Source organism: Phacochoerus africanus, chromosome 15, assembly GCF_016906955.1.
Source record: "Phacochoerus africanus isolate WHEZ1 chromosome 15, ROS_Pafr_v1, whole genome shotgun sequence".
Classification (NCBI taxonomy): domain Eukaryota; kingdom Metazoa; phylum Chordata; class Mammalia; order Artiodactyla; family Suidae; genus Phacochoerus; species Phacochoerus africanus.
In genome coordinates this window covers 107178140-107199203 of record NC_062558.1, presented here as the reverse complement: position 1 = coordinate 107199203, position 21064 = coordinate 107178140, and the positions used below count along the sequence as shown (strand labels likewise).

Sequence of the window (21064 nt, the reverse complement as noted above, 5' to 3'; positions counted from 1 at the left end):
AGATACATCTATAAACAAATGCTTTACATAGTTTTACATGCATTTTCCCTGTTAATAGAACTGCAACATGTTTCCATGACTTCCTTAACCAAACCGCAATTAATGATTCCCAGCTTTTTACCACAACAAACAGTTCAGCATTGAATGGAGTTACTGGCTCAAAGAACAGGGGCACATTTCAAGTCTCTGTGAAATTTGATAAGTCATCTTCCCCCCAATCTCACCAATTCATTCTTTCACTAAATCCCTGAGAGTGTCTGTCTCCCACCAACCAACCCTCTACATCCTTGGTTCACCTGCATTTCCAATAGGCAGCATCTTCTCAATTTTCTTTCTAGATCTTCGTTGCATCTCAGCCCTGTTATTTTCACAGGTGCTCCTTCAGGAAGCAGATTCTTGACTATATAATTTGACCCAAAGAGTCAGTTGTCTGAAGCTCCTTTTGTTGATAAGTGAGAGAAAACTAACGGCCTTGCCAGCCTTGAGTCCCATCACAGGGAAGGAGCTGGAACCAGCCTCAGGCAGGAGTGAAACCAGAGACTATCTGTATTTGTCTTTCTCTTGGCTCTGTTGATCTCGTTTGGCTACATTTTCACCTTCTGAATGTGATACTAGGAACCTGAGCTGCAGGCAGCTGCAAACCTTTTAGTTCTGACTCTAGACAAGGGAAGGGCCCTCCTTTGACTTCCAAGAACACCATTCCAGACCCCGGTGGGCCCAACTTGGGTATTTGCCCCTCCATGACTCATCACTTTAAGGGGCTGGAGAGTAGTTGGCAGACCTCCCTAGAATGTCATGGAAAAGGGGACAGGAAGAGACCAGGGGAGGGGGTGTCCTGCTCTAAGGAGGGAACTGACAGCTAGGCAGATCACTCAATGGTCCCAACTGGACCTGGAATGTTCCTGTGACAAACTATGGAAAAGGGGACACTGCTTTCCTGTCCCAGTACAAACCTTAGTGTAGCTGACCTCTGGCTCTGTGTGCTGAGCTCTGCTAGCCAAGGTCTTGACAAGGACACAATGTAGGACATCCATCCAGAGGAGGGGGCTGAGGTGACCAAGGGGATGAGGCACAACTGTATCACACACTAAAAATAACAGGACTCTTCTCAAAGGGAACAAAGACTGGGGTCTCACAAGTGCGTGCTTGGATGAGTTGTATGAGCATGTAGAAGTCAAGCCTGTTTCTGGGACCCTTGTCTGAGTCCTATTAGGACAAATGAAAGAAGATACAACTTGATAACAGGTAACTTGTGGAATGTACCATCCAACAAGGTGGCTCGGATTGAAAATATTTGAGAACATGCAGGAGTTCCCGTCGTGGTGCAGTGGTTAGTGAATCCGACTAGGAACCTTGAGGTTGGTTCAATTCCTGGCCTTGCTCAGTGGGTTAAGGATCTGGTGTTGCCGTGAGCTGCGGTGTAGGTCACAGACACAGCTCAGGTCCCCATGGCTGTGGCTGTGGCATAGGCTGGTGGCTACAGCTCTGATTTGACCCCTACCTGGGAACCTCCATATGCCGTGGGTGTGGCCCTAGAAAAAGACAAAAAATAAATAAAAAATAAGAATATGCAAAATGAACTCATAGATGCAAAAGCCCTTGATATTTTAAATGACCAGATGACACTTGAGTTTATGAGGTCTGTCCTGGAAAACAACTACTGTGCTCTCCTAGCCCCTTACCCTGGCATCAGAGGTAAAACATTGGGTAGATGGAGTCTCTCTGGCCCCTTCTGGCTTGTTTTAAAATGACTCCTGACAAACTCAGTTGAAACTACAAAAGAGGTAGATCTGAGAATCATCTTCAAAATAGCATAAATCATGTATTGACGAGAGCTTCATCTCAAAGTAGGATCTGTGGATCCCTTAGAGTCCCTAATCTCTTTCAGGAGATTCATCAAGTAAAAACTATTTTCATAATAATGTTTGTTTGTGTATGTATGTATGTATGTATGTATGTATGTATGTATGTATGTATGTCTTTTTGCTATTTCTTTGGGCTGCTCCCACGGCATATGGAGGTTCCCAGGCTAGGGGTCAAATCGGAGCTGTAGCCACCGGCCTACGCCAGAGCCACAGCAACACAGGATCCGAGCCATGTCTGCAACCTACACCACAGCTCACGGCAACGCCGGATCGTTAACCCACTGAGCAAGGGCAGGGACCGAACCCGCAACCTCATGGTTCCTAGTCGGATTCGTTAACCACTGCGCCACGACGGGAACTCCCATAATAATGTTTAGATGCTTGTAGTAGCCAGTTTCCAACAATGCCCTCAGTGATCCTCACTTCCCAGTATTCACTCCCTTGTGTGGTCCCCTTCTCTGTTCTATCAGGGTTGTGTGACCAACAGAACGTGGCAGAAGAGAGGGTACATCACTAACAAGTCTAGGCCGTAAAAGCCATTGTGGGAGTTCCCGTCATGGTGCAGTGGAAACAAATCTGTCTAGGAACCATGAGGTTGCGGGTTCGATTCCTGACCTCGCTCAGTGGGTTAAGGGATCCGGCATTGCGGTGAAATGTGGTGTAGGTCACAGATGTGGCTCAGATCTGACGTTGCTGTGGTGTAGGCCGGAGGCTTCAGCTCTGATTAGACCCCCTAGCCTGGGAATCTCCATGTGCCGCAGGGGCAGCCCTCAAAAGGCACACACACAAAGCCATTGTGGCTTCTGTCTCTCGTTTGGACTATACTTTAAGAACTAGGTTTGAGTAGTTGTTTTGGGTAAATAGGCTAATTCATCCAAAAAGAGAGTCATTGAAAAGAAGAATGGGCTGTGACATTTTTCAAAGATCTAGAACAAATAATTCTACATTTTATATGGAAGCATAAAAGACCCAGAACTGTCAAAGCAATCCTGAGGAAAAACAAAGCTGGAACCATTAACCCTCCCAGATTAAGACAGTACTACAAAGCTACAGTAATTAAAACAGTATGGTATTGGCACCAAAAAAAATAAGGATCAACAGAACAGAGAGCCCAGAAATAAACCCACACATCTGCAGTCATTCAAACTTTGACAAAGGCGGTAAGAATATACAATGGAGAAAAGACTGTCTCTTCAGCATGTGGTGTTGGGAATGTTGAATAGACACATGTAAAGCAATGAAGTTAGAACACACCCTCACACCATGCACAAAAATAAACTCAGAAATGGCTTACGGATTTAAACATAAGACATGAAACCATAAAACTCCTAGAAGGCAACAGAGGCAAAACAGTTCCACATAAATCATACTCATATTTTCTTAGGTCAGTCTCCTGAGGCAAGAGAAACAAAAACAAAAATAACCAAGCTTTTTAATAAGCTTTTGCACAACAAAGGAAACCATAAAGTGAAAAGATAACCTGTGGACTAGGAGAAAATATTCACAAATGAGGCAGCTGACAAGGGCTGACTTTCCAAAATATGCAGACTACTCATAGAACTCAATAATAAACAAGAAAATTCAAATAATGGGCAGAGACCTAAATAGACATTTCTCCAAAGATAATACAGAAGGCCAAAAGACAAATAAGATGTTCACCATCGCTAATTATTAGAGAAATGCAAATCAAAACTACAATGAGGTAATAACTGCCACTGGTCAGAATGGCCATCATTAAAAAGCCTACCAAGGAGTTCCCGTCGTGGAGCGGTGGTTAACGAATCCGACTAGGAACCATGAGGTTGTGGGTTCGGTCCCTGCCCTTGCTCAGTGGGTTAACGATCCGGCGTTGCCGTGAGCTGTGGTGTAGGTTGCAGACAAGGCTTGGATCCCGTGTTGCTGTGGCTCTGGCGTAGGCTGGCAGCTACAGCTCCGATTCGACCCCTAGCCTGGGAACCTCCATATGCTGCGGGAGCGGCCCAAGAAATAGCAAAAAGACAAAAATAAATAAATAAATAAAATAAAAATTAAAAAAAATAAAAAGCCTACCAACAATAAATGCGGCAAAAGGGTGTGGAAAAAAGGGAATCTTCCTGCGCTGTTGGTAGAGATGTAAATTGGTGCAGCCGTTATGGTAAATAGTAGGGAGGTTTCTCGGAAAACTAAAAATAAAGTTACTAGGGAGTTCCTGTCCTGGTGCAGTGGAAACGAATCGGACTAGGAACCATGAGGTTGTGGATTCGATTCCTGGCCTCACTCAGTGGGTTAAAGATCTGGCATTGCTGTGGCTGTGGTGTAGGCCGGCAGCTGTAGCTCTGATTAGACCCCTAGGCTGGGAACCTCCCTATGCCGCAGGTGTGGCCCTAAAAAGACAAAAATTTAAATAAATAAATAAAAATAAAAATAGAATTGCTATATAATTCAGCAATCCCACTTCTGGGTATATAATTGGACAAAATTCTAACTCAAAGAGATATATGCGATTTACAATGAGATCCTGCTGTGTAGCACTGAGAACTATGTCTAGATAATTACTTCGCAGCATGACAATGGGAGAAAAAAATTATGTATCCGTGTATGTGTATCTGGGTCACTATGCTATTCAGTGGAAAAACAAAACAAAAAAACTAGGACCATTAAAAAAAAAAGAACGATACATGCACCCTGTGTTCACAGAAGCACTATTCACAATACCCAAGACATGTAAGCAACCTAAATGTCCATTGACAGATGAATGGATAAAGATGTAAGGTGTGATATAAGTGGAATGCTGCTCAGCCACAAAAAAGAATGAAATAATGCCATTTCCAGCAAGCTGGATGGACTTTGAGATTATCATATTAAGTGAAGTAAGTCAGAAAGTGAAAGAAAAATAGTATAGGATACCATTTATATGTGGAATCTAAAATATGACACAAGTGAATTTATCTATGAGACAAACAGACTCACAGACCTAGAGAACAGACTTGTGGTTTCCAAGGTGGGGGGCCAGGAGGTTGGAGAGGGATGGATTGGGAGTTTGGGATTAGGACAAGCAAACTATTACATACAGAATGGGCGAACAAGATCCTAGTGAATAGCACAGGGAGCTAGATTCAATATCCTGAAATAGACCACTGTTGACTAGAAAAAAGTGCACAACCTCTAAGTAGAGAGTTATGTTTTTTATCTGGCAGACCTTCTGAGAACTTCAAGCCCAAAGACAGGACTCTCAGACAGCTCTAAGGATAGAACCAAAGCAGCAAGCTGGGGGAGCCAGGATATAAGCTTTTGCAACAAAGAGCAGGTAGTCAGAACATCAAAAGATTACTATTAAAGAAAACCAGACATCTCAGTGAAACTGGTGCTTCTGTGTATGGGAAGATGCAAGTCTGGACTCAATGAAATCAGCAGAGCGGAGGCCAGTATTATGTGCTTTCTCATCCAAGACTCCTCAGGGTGCACTATAAGGGGTGGCTGTACCAGCTGACTGCTTGATGACTTGCATCCTGTATCCATACCAAGTTTCCTCAAGGCTCACCATGGTGGGGTAGGGGGGGAGCTGTAATTTGATGGACTGATGGCTGTGACATCCTTTGTTTACTGATAATGGTGGGTACACATTTCTCCTTCAATGCCTCCCCTTGATCATAAATTCAACGAAGGTTTGGGAGACATTTCATGACCAATTTTCGTCCCATGGTGCTAGAAGCTTATTCCTGGATCAGGCAAAAATTCTGTCGATAGCCACTCACGGTGCTCATTTTGGATCAGGGCATGTTGATAATTTAAAGTTCTCTAGACTGGAGTTCCCATCGTGGCTCAGCAGAAGTGAATCTGACTAGCATCCATGAGGATGCATATTTGGTCCTTGGCCTTGCTGAGTGGGTTAAGGATCCGGCGTTGCCGTGAGCTCTAGTATAGGGGGGAGATGTGGCTCAGATCTGGCATTGCTGTGGCTGTGGTATAGGCCAGCACCTACAGCTCTGATTCAACCCCTAGCCTGGGAACGTCCATATGCCATGGATGCGACCCTAAAAAGCAAAAAAAAAAAAAATTCCCTAGATCTCCTGTCTTACTGATCTACTATGATCCAAGAAATGTTTTCCCTTGTTGCTTCTTCCCTTATCTAGAATTAAACTATTGCAATTATTCTATGTAGAGTTATAAATATGACTTATTTCCTTAAGATTTCAGACATCAATTTTGTGGAGGCCTGGTTACACACTGGTTACTGTAAGTGACAACAATCTTACATAATACAATAAAAGGAATACAGCTAGTAACACTGAAAAAACCACAGTGCAGCAGGGAAACAAAGCATAAATAATTTGAAAATAGAACATCAAGTCAATGATTAGTACAAGCAGTTGTAATCTAGTTGCAATAAACCATCAAGTCCACAGGAGAGCCAGCTGGACAAGTCCAATTTTGAAAGGATCAAGTAGAAAGAAACAGATAAATGTTTTATCTTTGTTTACAAGTTTTGCAGGTCATAGCATAAGAGGAAAGATTTTTCTGGAAAAGAAAGTTCAAAAGCTGGGATATTGCTCAAAAGTCATAAAGTTATAAATCATATTTATCCATTAATTCAGTCCCATGTAATCAATTTCTATTGACCTGGATGAAGTCACCAAGTTTTCCTTTAGGGTGTGTTAATTTGTACCTAGTTCAGTCATCATCTAAAGACTATGAGAGGAGTTCCCATTGTCACGCAGTGGTTAACAAATCCAATTAGGAACGATAAGGTTGCGGGTTCGATCCCTGGCCTCTCTCAAGGGGTTAAGGATCCGGTGTTGTTGTGGCGTAGGTTGCAGACACGGCTCGGATCCCTCACTGCATAGGCCAGCGGCTACAGCTCCAATTAGACCCCTAGCCTGGGAACCTCCATATGCCACAGGAACGGCTCTAGAGAAGGCAAAAAGCCAAAAAGAAAAAGAAAGAAAAGAAAAAAAGAAAGACTATCAGAAATTCAGAGTTCCTGTTGTGGCACAGTAGAAACAAATCTGACTAGGAACCATGAAGCCTTGGGTTCGATCCCTGGCCTTGCTCAGTGGGTTAAGGACCCAGCGTTGCTGTGAGCTGTGGTGTAGGTTGCAGATGTGGCTTGGATTCCATGTTGCTGTGGCTGGCAGTTGTAGCTCCGATTAGACCCCTAGCCTGGGAACCTCCATATACCACAGGTACGGCCTTAAAAAGTTAAAAAAAGAAAAATGAACAAAAAAAAGACTATCAGAAACTTGAATTTGTTAAAAAAAAAGTCCCTTTTATGAATCTTTTTTTTTTTTTTTTTTGGCCTCACATGCGGCATGCAGAAATTCCTGGGCTAGGGATGAAACCTGCAGCTACAGAAGTGACAATGCCAGGATCCTTTACTGGTTGAGCCACTGAGGAATTTGAGTCTTCTTAAAGATTTTCATTTTGTATAAACATCAGTGCTTTTTATTTATTAATGCCTTTTTTTCTTCTTTTTAGGGCCACACTAGAGGCATATGAAAGTTTCCAGGCTAGTGGTCAAATCAGAGCTGCAGCTGCTAGCCTTTGCCACAGCAATGTGGGAGCCAAGCCACTTCTACAACCTACACCACAGTTCATGGCAACACTAGATCCTGGACCCACTGAGTGAGACCAGGGATTGAACCGGCATCCTCATGGATACTAGTCAAATTCATTTCCAGTGTGCCACAATGGGAACTCCCAGTGCTTTTTACTCTAATTGTAAAAAGCAATTAAAGAGTTGATTACATTGCAGTTGGCAAGAAACTTGGATACTTCATGGAAAGGTAACTCCTGCTTTCAAATTGAAAAAATTAGTATTGTGAAAATAGCCATACAACTCAAAGCACTCTAAAGATTTAAGGGACTTGCTATCAAATTATCCATGATATTTTCCATAGAACTAGAACAAATAATCCTAACATTTATATGGAACCATTAAAGACCTGGGCTTGACAAAGCAATCCTGAGAAAAAAAGAATAAAGAATAACCCTCTCAGACTTCAGACGATACCACAAAGCTGCAAATATCAAAACAGTGTGGTATTGGCACAAAAATAGACATGCAGATCAATGGAACAGAACAGAGAGCCCAGAAATAAACTGACACATCATTAATCTTTGACAAAGCAGGTAAGAATATATAATACAGTAAAGACAGTCTCTTCAGCAAGTGGTTCGGGGAAAGTTGGACAGCTGCATGTAAATCAGTGAGGTTAGAGCCCACACTCACACTAAGCACACATAAACAAAAACCCCTCAAAAAGACTTAAAAACTGAAACATAAGACCTGATGCCATAGAACTCCCAGAAGAGAAGAGATCCTAGGGAAAACATTCTGGAGTAAATGGTACCAGTGTTTTCTTAGGTGAGTCTCCCAAGGCAGTAAAAGTAAAAAAAAAAAAAATAAACAAATGGGACCTAATTAAATTTATCAGCTTATGTACAGCAAAGAAAACCATAAACAAAATGAAAAGACAACCTACAGAAAGGGAGAAAATATTTGCAAATGATACAACCAACAAGGGCCTAATTTTCAAAAATACAAACAGCTCATACAACTGAACAAAAAAACAAACAACTCAGTTAAATAATGCCATTTGTAGCAACATGAATGCAAGTAGAGATTATCATACCATGTGAAGTTAGAAAGAGAAACAAATACCATATCACTTGTATGTGGAATCTGAAATATGACACAAAAGAACCTATCTATGAAACAGTAACAAATTCATGGACATACACAACAGACTTGGTTGCAAAGGTGGGGGTGGTGGGGTGGAAGGTTGGAGTTAGCAGATGTAAACTATTATGCACAGAAGGGATAAACAATGAAGTCCTACTGTATACCACAGGGAACTATATTCAATATCCTATGATAAACTGTAATGGAAACAAATATAAAAAAGAATGCATAACTAAATGACTTTGCTGTACAGCAGAAATTAACATGGTAAATCAACCACACTTCAAAAAAAATAAACTTGGATACTTCTGTGATATATAACATTTTAAGATAATAACTAGAATTATGACTGATAACAGAGCAGGGCCTATCAGATGTTAGGAATTTCATGTAAATATTGGAATACCTAAACTAATGATATTTATCCATATGCTAGAAACTAAGGTTCATCTCTAATCACTTGACACTGTTTTTCCGGCAATTTAACCCACCAAATAAGCCTAATTATTTTAATATTTCACTCGGATATCTCAGGATTCCTTTGAAGCATCCCAGGGTTAGTTGGAGGCTAAAAGAACTTTATTTTCGTCTTCTTTTTTTCTTTTTTTGGTCTTTTTTCTAGGGCCTCACCCATGCCATATGGAGGTTCCCAGGCTAGGGGTCAAATCAGAGCTACAGCTGCTGGCCTACACCACAGCCACAGCAATGCCAGATCTGAGCCGCATCTGCAACCTACACCACAGCTCACGGCAATGCCGGATCCTTAACCCACTGAGCAAGGCCAGGGATTGAACCCACAACCTCATGGTTCCTAGTCGGATTTGTTTCTGCAGTGCCATGAAGGGAACTTTATTTTTTTCTTGGCTATTTAGGGCCGCACCTGGGGCATATGGAAGTTCCCTGGCTAGGGGTTGAATCCGAGCTGTAGCTGCCGGCCTACGCCACAGCCACGTCTGTGACTTACACCACAGCTCACGGCAATGACAGATCCTTAACCCACTGAGCAAGGCCAGGGATCAAACCCACAACCTCATGGTTCCTAGTTGGATTCATTTCTGCTGCGCCATGATGGGAACTCCTAAAAAAGAGCCTTAGAGTTTGATATTTGGGACTTTGTTAAAATATCAAAAAGGTTTTAAAACACATGAGGTCACTGTGAAACAATAATTATTCACTCAACTAAAGTGACAAAGATTTCAAAAAAAACCCCAACAAATACAGATCATTTAAAGGCACAGATACTCATGCAATCCAAGAAGCATTCCAAGAAAACTTTATTCTCTGAATAGAGAGAACAGCTTAGATAAATTAACCTTGCTTGCTTAGATGCCTTTACTATTTGTGGAAAAGACTTAAGATTTGTATTTGTCCTGGATGACATTCTAAGGAGGCTATGAATTCAATTTTCAGCTGTTGGAGGCTTTCTGATGGTTTGAGTTAAAACGGTCAGTTTTGCCATTTTCTTTTCCTTTGGTTTCAGGCTCTACCTAATTGAGCTAATTAGACTCAGTCTCTGGTCAATGTGGGCTATACTGTAGAGATTTGCAACACAAATTCTTAAAAAAAAAAAAATTTGCTTTTAATTCTCCAAATAACTGGTCTATCACCCAAATGATATTTAAATATCGATTTGCCCAATTATGTTAACTTTTTATTATAGTTGATTTACAATGTTCTGTCATTTTCTGCTGTGCAGCAACTACATATTTTTTAAATTTGCTTTTATCAGGTTTTTTTTTTTTTTTTTATTCAGTGAGATTTCTAACTAAATTGAAATTTAGGGGTCCTATGTTCTAGACTTTGGGGTTTAACTTACCATGTCTTCAAAACTTGTATAATGCATTCAGCAAAGGCCCTCTTTCTGAATGTATGGGTTGAACCTAGAGCAAAATCACTTTTTTTTTTTTAGTAAGCTCTGAATATTATTTTGCAGATTTTTTTTTGAAATCTGAATAAGATTTATATAGTAATAGCAACATTTAGTTATGCTTTTATATTACAGTTTTGCAAAATATTAACCATTGTGGAGAACTGGGTAAAGTGTTCTTATATCATTTTTTTACAAATGCATTTGACTCCAGTTATTTTATTTTTTGCAGATTTTTTTTAAATTTTGCAGTTCATGTAACCATATTGGTTTTCTTCGTATGTTTAATTAATGCTTTCTGAGAGGCAGATCTAAATACCTTGCAGTACCACCAAGGGAAGCATTTCCCAGTAAAACAAGCCCATCCCTCAATCTGATTAAGCAAAAGAGATGTAACCACCTTATACAAAGCCCATTTGTATAAATATGTAAATTTTTATAAACTCTCTCAATCCTATCAACTTTTACACCCGTGTACCTTCAGTTTTCATTAGGACCCTATCAACAAGTTTTAATCTTATAGGAGGAGTCCTAGAAGTTTTTCTTTCATTTCCCTGTCCATTTTATGTTTGTTTGTTTGTTTTGTTTTTTGGGGGCGGGGGGGTTTTGCCTTTTCTAGGGCTGCTCCCACAGCATATGGAGGTTCCCAGGCTAGGGGTCTAATTGGAGCTGTAGCCACCAGCCTACTCCAGAGCCACAGCAACGTGGAATCCAAGCTGTGTCTGCAACCTACACTACAGCTCACGGCAAAGCCGGATCCTTAATCCACTGAGCAAGGCCAGGGATCGAACCTGTAATCTCATGGTTCCTGTTGTGGCGCAGTGGAAACAAATCTGACTAGAAACCATGAAGTTGAGGGTTTGATCCCCGGCCTCACTCAGTGGGTTAGGGATCTGGTGTTGCTGTGAGCTGTGGTGTAGGCCGACGGCTACAGCTCTGATCTGACCCCTAGCCTGGGAACTTCCATATGCCTCAGGTGCAGCCCCAAAGAACAAAAACAAAAAAACCTTGGTTCAAGTCCTGGCAGGTGAGTTCAAATCCCAGTCTAAGTTCAGGCTAGGTTTAAGTCAGAGGTGTTTTCAGTTTCACCTTTTGGTTCATATAACCTTAGGTTATAACTTTGTGTTTTAATCCCATAAATGTCTGTTTTATTTCTCCCATTATAAACCATCATCTAAAGATTTATCTATTTGGGGAAAATACCTTTAAAATTTCTGCCATGTTAAGAAAAAGTCTCTAGACCTTCCATACAGGTTTTTTCCTGTTAAATCAATTTAACAGTAGTTATTCTGATGTTTTTATTACCATCTGTAAGACCATTAAGGGGAAACTGAGAACACGATAAGACTTCTAGAAAGAGTTTCTTGTTTTAGACTGAGCTTTTAGTTAACCATTAGAGATATATATATATTTATATTTTCCACTTTTGATTCTAAGTACCAATGAAACAGCTGTTTATAACAAAAGCTCTCTAAAAATTTACCTAATAGTGACTCAAGCTAATAAGATGCAAAAGGCTTTCCCCCATATGAGTGGGGAGGATGCCACCTAAATAAGATCCAGTAAGTTTACTCCCAAAAATAGTATGGCAGAGGACAAGATTTTCTTTTTTCCTTTTTCAGGCCGCACCTGCAGTATATGGAGCTTCCCAGGCTAGGGGTTGAATTGGAGCTGTTGGCACTGGCCTACGCCACAGCAACTCGGGATCCAAGCCACGTCTGTGACCTACATCACAGCTCACAACACCACCAGATCCTTAACCCACCAAGCAAGGCCAGAGATTGAACCCACATCCTCACCAGGGTTACTAGTCTGGTTTGTTTCCCCTGAGCCATGACGAGAACTTTTGTTCCATGTAATATTTTTACTTTTATCCCAACAAATTATTGTTAAGGTAGCTAAATTGCAGAAGGACGTCAGGTCAACTTCCTCCCCAGGTTCTGAGCTCTGACAGCTCAGTTTCCTTTATTAAGCAAATACCAGGCTCCTTTAAAATCTTTCAATTAGGGGAACTTTCTCCCAGTGTTTTTAAACTGGGCTCCCCTAATACCTTTGAGTTAGGGGAGTCACTGCCCAGTATCTTTCAACTGGGGGGCCATGTACCTATTAGACACCAAATAAAACTCAGGATCAACAACCAATAATGGGGAGAGCTGAGAACTGGGAAGACTCGCCTAAATCAATGAATTCAGTAAGTTGCAGCAAACAAAAAAATTCACAGAAATCTGTGGTTTTTCTATACACTAACAACAAAAGATCAGAAAAAGCTAAGGAAACAATCCCATTTACCATTGGATCGAAAAGAATAAAATATCTAGGAGTATAAAAGACCTGTACTCCAGAAACAATAAGACACTGATGAAAGATGATACAAACAGATGAAACATTCACAATGTTCTTAGTTAGATTGGAAGAAATAATATTGTGCAAATGACTATACCACCCAAGGCAATCTACGGAGCCATTGCAATCCCTATCATATTACCAATGGCGTTTTCACAGAACTGGAACAAGACAAAAATTAAACATGCATAGGAACCCAAAAGACCCTCAATAGCCAAAGCAATTTTGAGAAATGGAGCTGGAGTGATCAGGACCCTGGACTTCAGACTATACTACAAAGCTACAACCTAAGAAGCCATTTCTCCAAAGAAGACACATGGATGGCCAACAGGCACATGAAAAAATACTCAACATCACTATTTATTAGAGAAATGCAAACCAAAACTATACTGAGGTACCACCTCAACCTGTCAGAATGGCTATCATTAATAAGTCTACAAATAACAAATGCTGGAGAGGGTGTGGAGTAAAGGGAACCCTCTCTGTTGGTGGGAATGTAAATTACATTCCTTCTGTTGGTGGGAATGTAAATTGGTACAACCACTATGGAAAACAGTGTGGAGGTACCTCAGAAAACTAAATATAGAACTGTGATATGATCCAGCAGTCCAATTCCTGGGTACATATATGGATGAAACTTTAATTCAAAAAGATATATGCACCTTCATGTTCACTGCAGCACTATTCACAATACCCAAGACATGGAAACAAGCTGAATGTCCATCGACAGATGAATCAATTAAGATGTGGTACATATACACAATGGAATACTACTCAGCCATAAAAGAACAAAATAATGCCATTTGTAGCAACATGGATGGAACTATAGACTCTCATACAAAGTAAAGTAGGTCAGAGGGAAAAAAATACCACATGATATTTATATATGGAATCTAAAATATGGTACAAATGAAACTTTTTTTTCTTTTTACAGAAAAGAAACACATGGACTTGGAGAACAGACTTGTGGTTGCCGAGGGAGTGGGATGGACTGGGAGTTTGGGGGTTAGTAAGTGCAAACTATTGCATTTGGAGTGGATAAGAAATGAGATCCTGCTGCATAGCATAGGAACTATATCTAGTCACTTGTGATGGACCATGATATGGAGGATAATGTCAAAAAAAGAATATATGTATGAATGACTGGGTCACTTTGCTGTACAGTACAAGTTGATAGAACATTGTAAATCAACTATAATAAAATTTTTTTAAATAAAGCTATTATATAATACTATAGAATGTATGCAATGGAATCTAAATAGCACAGCAACTTGATATGTCCATCATTCTATTTAAAAAGAATGTATTTCTTCAACAAAATTAAAAAAATATATTTAGGAACAAACCTCTCCAAGTAGGTGTATGACTTGTATGTTTAGAAACAAAACATTAATAAAGGAAATTGATGATGATTTAAAGAAATGCAAAGATATCCCATACTTTGTAAAATGGTCATACTATGCAAACCAATCTATAGATAATGTGATTGGTTTACACATTATCTATAGATAATGTGATCCCTATCAAATCACTCATGATATTATTCACAGAACTAGAATAATCCTAAAATGTATGTGGAACCACAAAAACCCAGAATTGCCAAAGCATCCCTGAGGAAAAAGAACAAAGCAGGAGGCATAACCATCCCAGGTTTTGGGCAATAATATGAAGCAACAGTAATTTAAACAGTGTGGTATTGGCACAGAAACAAACAGATCAATGGAAGAGAATAGAGAACCCAGAAATAAACTCCCACAGCTTTAGTCAATTAATCTTCAACAAAGGAGAAAAAAGACAGTGGGGAAAGGACAGTCTCTTGAGCAAGTGGTGCTGGGAAAGTTGGAAAAAGCCCCAAGTAGATTAATAAAGTTAGAACACACCCTCTCTACCACACACACAGCGAAACCAAAATGTCCTTAAGACTTAAATATAAGACCTGACACCATAAAACTTCTAGGCAAGAACAGAGGCAAAACGTTCTCTGAAAGAAATTGTACTAACGGGTTTTTTGTTTGTTTTTAGGTCAGTGCCTAAAGGCAAAAGAAATAAAAACAAAAATAAACAAATGGAACCTAATCAAACTTATAAGCTCTTGCACAGCAAAGGAAGCCAAAAACAAGTAGAAATATAACCTACAGGCTGGGAGAAAACATTTGCAAATGATGCTATGAAAAAGGGCTTAATTTCTAAAATATACAACTCATGGAACTCAATAACGAAAAACCCAACAACATAATCAAAAACATGGGCAAAAGACGAATAGACATTTCACCAAAGAAGACATACAGATAGCCAATAGGGACATAAAAGATGCCCATCACTGCTAAATATTAGAGAAATGCAAATCAAAACTACAATGAGGTACCACTTCACACCTGCCCTAATAGCCATCATTAAAAAGTCTGCCAAAACTAAATGCTAGAAAGGGTGTGGAGAAAAAGGAACTCGCCTACACTGTTCGTGGGAATATCAATTTATGTAGTCACTATGGAAAACAGTATGGAGGGTCCTCAAACAACTAAAAATGGGGTTGCTATGTGATCCAGCCATCCCACTCTTGGCCATATACCCAGACAAAACTGTCATTCGCAAAGATATGCACACCTCAGTGTTCATGGCACCACTACTCACAAGAGCCAAAACATGGAAGCCACCTAAATGTCCATCGACAGATGACTAGACAAAGATTTTATACATCTATATATAGAGTACTGCTCAGCCATAAAAAAGAATGAAAAAAAAAAAAAACCATTTTCAGCAACATGGATGGACCTAGAGATTATCATACTAAGTGAAGTTAGTCAGAAAGAGAAAGACAAATCCCACGTATTACTTATATGTGGAATCTAAAATACAACACAACACAGATGAACTTATTTACAAAACAGAAAAGCTTCATAGAAAAGACTTGTGATTGCCAAGGGGGAAGGGGAGTAGGTGAGGGAAGGATTAGAGCTGGGGATTAGCAGATGCAAATCTGTATGTACAGAATGGATCGACAAGGTCCTGTTGTCTAGTACAGGGACTATATTTCAATATTCTGCAATAAACCATAATGGAAAAGAATATGAAAAAGTATACTTGTGTAACCGGATCACCTGCTATACAGCAGAAATCCTGTCAACTACACCCCAATAAATTTTTAAAAAAACCCTATTTTGAAAATATATATGCACCCAAATGTTCATTGCAGCACTGTATACAATAACCAAGACATGGAAGCAACTTAAATGTCCATCAACAGAGGAATAGATAAACAAGATGTAGTATATATAGCCAGTGAACTATTATTCGGCCACAAAAATGAATGAACAATGCTATTTGCAGCAACATGGATGAACCTGGGAGATATCATGCATAGTGAAACAAGTCAGAGCAAGACAAATACTGTATGTTATTACTTATTGCAAAAAAAAATGATACAAGTGAACTGATATTCAAAACACAAATAGACTCACAGACATAGAAAACAAATTTATGATTATCAAAAGGGGAGGGAGGGATATATTAAGAATCTGAGGAGTTCCTGTCGTGGCACAGTGGTTAATGAATTTGACTAGGAACCACCAGGTTGCAGGTTTGATCCTCGGCCTTGCTCAGTGGGTTAAGGATCCGGCGTTGCTGTGAGCTGTGGTGTAGACCAGCGGCTACAGCTCTGATTAGAACTCCAGCCTGGGAACATCTATATGCTGCGGGAAGCGGCCCTAGAAAAGGCAAAAAGACAAAAAAAAAAAAAAAGAATCTGAGATTATTTACTTTATATGTGATACTGCATATGTGCTAAACAACAAGGATCTACTGTATAGCACAGGGAAAGAATCTCAATGTTTTTTAATAACCTATAATTGTAAACAATCTGAACTATATATATATGTATAAAACTGAATCACTTTGCATTACTACTGAAACTAAAAGAACGTTGTAAATCAGCTATATGTCAATAAAAACAAAATTTAAATTTAAAACATTAAAATAGGGGTTCCCTTTGCGGTGCAGTGGAAACGAATCCAACTAGGAACCATGAGGTTACAGGTTCGATCCCTGGCCTCAATCAGTGGGTTAAGGATCCGGCGTTGCTGTGAACTGTGGTGTAGGTTGCAGACACGTCTCAGATCCCACGTTGCTATGGCTGTGGTATAGGCCGGCAGCTGCAGCTATTAGACCCCCTAGCCTGGGAACCTTCATATGTGGCAGGTGTGGCCCTAAAAAGAGACAAAAGACAAAAAATAATTAAAATAGAAAAGCAAAAAACCCCCAGTAAGCTATTAAAGTAAAACAGAGAAATTTCATAATCACTCCAAGATGTATATGTGTCCTTCTCTTTTCACTTATCACAAGTACCTTTCTTGATGATACACAGTCACTTCTATGTCATTGTTTTAATAATTATGTGGTTTATCTAGCAGCCCTCTGATGTTGACAGGATGTTTCCAGTATTTTTCAGTAATGGCTATTCTCTGATGATCAAATCTTTCACACTCAACAGTATCTTAAATGCCTTTTCCCCTAAATAAGTTCCTAGAAATAGAATTGCTAGATCAAAGGGTGTGACATACTGAAGACACTTAGCACATATATACTGACAAGACCTGTCAGTTTGTCAGTTTTTTGTTTTTTTGTCTTTTCTAGGGCTGCTTCAGCAGTATATGGAGGTTCCTAGGCTAGGGGTCTAATCTTTTGGAGCTGTAGCCGCTGGCCTACGTCAGAGCCACAGCAATGCAGGATCTGAGCTGTGTCTGGGACCTACACCACAGCTCACGGCAACACTGGATCCTTAACCCACTGAGCAAGGCCAGGGATCAAACCCGTAACCTTGTGGTTCCTAGTCGGATTCATTAACCACTGTGCCACGACAGGAACTCCCATCCTGTCAGTTTTTCTTTGACACCTAGCTTGGGTTTGTAATTTCCTCTCTGTTGCTAACAATTCATCACCGTACACTCCACCCCACCCTCAACCGATACCACGTCCTCAAATCTGTTCTAGGATAAAATGCTTCCTCACCCCAGAATGATTGTGCATTCAGAGGTGGGAGTCCATGGTAGATAAATAGTCTTAAGTATATTTGAAAAGTTTCAAGTGGGGCTCCTTAATGGAGGGCATTGGGCCTCAAGGAAGGCAGGGAGCCACAGGCAGAGGATGTGACAGCAGCTGGTATGGATCGGGAGGGTTCTTCTAATTACGTAGAAACAGGCCAGATGAGATGAGGAGCGGGGCAGAAAAAGAGCCTAGGGCTTTCAAGAAGGGCTGCAAGAAGAAACCGGACCGAGAGGAAGTTAAAATTTACAGGGTTGGGGGGTGGGGGGACGTGCCTGGGCTGTGGGATGGAAATCCTGTGAAATCAGATTGTTATGATCATTATACAACTACAGATGTGATAAATTCATTTGAGTAATAAAAAAATGGGAAAAAAAAATTCACAGGGTCAGTTGGGATCAAGGTCAGATGATGGAGGGAATAAGAAACGACTGAAATCACCTTCCAGGACCTGTAAAGACTGGCCAGTCCTCCCTCTTCAGGTGAGGAAGCCCCTCTTGATCATATTCCTCCTCCCCTACAGCCTCCTTTCTTCCATCCCCTTACAGCAAGAGGCCTCCAGAGAGCTGTCTCCTCACTCCCTCCTGAGCCCACTCCCAGCAGGACTTTGCCCCCACAGCCCAGCCAAACCCTCTCATCAGGACCCTCGAGGACCTGAACAGTGTTACATGGCCAGGTTGATGCTCCGCTCCCAACTCCTTCCACTTGTCAGCAGATTTGACACACCTGATGGCTCCTTCCTCCTGAAAACACTTTCTGCCCCAGGCTTCCAGGATGCCACCTCCTCTTGGTTCCCCTCCTCGTGCACTGGCTGCCCCCTCTCAGATCCTCATTTCCCAGCCCCAATCCTTGGCTCTGACACCTCTATCTATTTCCAGGTGCCCTCATCCACTCTTTTTTTTTTTGTCTTTTTGTCTTTTTCTAGAGCCACACCCCAGGCATATGGAGGCTCTCAGGCTAGGGGTCGAATCGGAGCTGTAGCTGCCAGCCTACGCCACAGCCACAGCAATGCGGGATCCAAGCCACATCTGCAACCTACACCACAGCTCACGGCAATGCCAGATCCTTAACCCACTGAGTGAGGCCAGGGATTGAACCCACAACCTCATGGTTCCTAGTCGGATTCGTTAACCGCTGCGCCATGACGGGAACTCCCCACTCTTCTGTCTTTAAAAATCTTCTATATACATCTCTGGCGTGGGGCTCTCCTGTGGCTTCCTATCTACAACTGCCTGCTCCAGGTCTCCTCTGAACTATCAGATGGGTGTCTGAAACTTAAATGTGTTCAGGATTGGCTGCCCAACAAAGATGCTGCTGAACTCATCAGAGGAACCTAAGAAGAACCTGGCTGACCTTCCTGCTGCAAGTGGACAGGGTGGTGTTGCTGAATTGGGGCAAATTGCAGTGGAGTTCCTGAGGCGAAGAGCAAAGCCCAAGATCGCCAAAAGAGAGCTCAATGCTCACCACTCCAACCTGGATTTCTCCAACCTGCTTTTTTGTTCTGGGATTTTCTGAATAATAATAATAAAAATACTGTTTCAGCTTTATCTGGACAACAGTAAGGAGATCAGAACTATCCTGAGTGAAGAGCACCAGACTTTCCCAGTTACTACAGCCTTGAGTGGAGACGAGATAGACAGTCTACAAGCAGAAGCCTCAGGCAACAGATTAAACCACCAGTGACTATAAAGCTACAGCTTAATCAGAAGGGACATCACCACACCCATGTTCTGGAGAGAGACCCAGCCACCCTGCTCCATTTGGTGTAGCAATTGGAACAAGCATTGAAGGAGGTGAAAACAAACCCCTCTAGGAGAGTTGTAAGAAGTTATCAACTAGTCCCAATTTTAAGGTTTTATTCCCTTTGAATCACATGTGAATTGATGATATGTAGCAGTTACCTTTCAAAGTTAATTTTTAAAATTAATAGTGATAGGAGTTCCCTTGGTGGCTCAGCGGTTAACAAACCCACCGATGAATCCATGAGGATGCAGGTTCGATCCCTGGCCTTGCTCAGTGGGTGAAGGATCTGGTGTTGCCGTGAGCTTTGGTGTAGGTCCCAGACACAGCTTGGATCCTGCACTACTGTGGCTGTGGCATAGGCTGGCATCTATAACCCCAATTTGACCCTTAGCCTGGGAACTTCCATATGCCTCATATTGCACTCTAAAAAGACAAAATAAATAGTAATAAATACAAAATTTTTCATAAAATTTACCTATCAAGATATTGAGGTCATGGGCATTCCTGTTGTGGCTCAGCAGATTAAAAACCCAACTAGCACCCATGAGAATGAGGGTTCAATCCCTGGCCTCACTCAGAGGGTTATGTACTTAGTGTTGCTGTGAGCTGTGGTGTAGGTTGCATATGCCACTCAGATCTGATGTTGCTGTAGCTGTGGCATAGGTTGGCAGTTACAGCTCCAATTCACCTTCTAGCCTGGGAACTTCCATGTGCCTCAGGTGTGGCCCTAAAAAGCAAACAAAACAAAACAAAAAGATAATGAGGTCATGATCAAAAGCTAAGTAAAGTTCCTTTCCTGATGCTAAATGTGGTCAGCTTCTTGATAATTATATTTGTATTTTAAAGGTCTAAGTAGGATTGAATCAACTGGAAGTGAATCTATACTGTTTAAATCCTCTGTATATATAAATGACTATCTTTTTTGATACTTGACTATTATTTTCCTCCTTACTGAGCTAAATTTGAAAATAAAATCCACAATGTAATACTATTACTACTCAAAATGTTTCTAAACAGTTTAATATTTTTGGTCTTTAAAAGCACCCCATATATGTATAGGCATAACTGATTCACTTCATTGTACATCTGAATCATAAATCAACTATACTCCAATAAAATTTTAAAAATTAATTATGTCGAAAATTAACTCTTCACTGTATCCCTAAAGCTGCTTGCCCCCCAAGGCTCCCCCACTTCAGCTCATTCAAAAACAGACAGGAGGGAGAAAAGGGCAGGGCACAAATGCTGGGTAATGAAGAAAGCTGTTGGGATGCCAAATAGACCAGCTAGAACCAGCTGAAACCAAGGTGGCATCAAGTATGCTCCAGCCATTGACCTTTAGCTCATTACACCTTCCCTGTAACACTAAAAACCACTCCCCCTCATGCCCTGACAGTCCCCAGGCAGACAGAAAAGGCCCCAAAGTGGCCAATTCCTGGTAAATCCCCACCCTCCCCTGAAATAGCAAGGGTACCCCCCACCCCCCAACCCCCCTATGAAACTACTTAACCCTTCAACACCTAAGGCCCCCATTCTCCCTATGGAACG

At 41.0% G+C, this 21064-nt stretch overlaps 1 pseudogene; it reads left to right on the top strand.

Moving 5' to 3' along the window:
* The first annotated feature begins 19081 nt into the window (after positions 1–19081).
* Positions 19082–19641, top strand: LOC125116992 (COMM domain-containing protein 2-like; annotated as a pseudogene).
* Positions 19642–21064: the final 1423 nt, after the last annotated feature.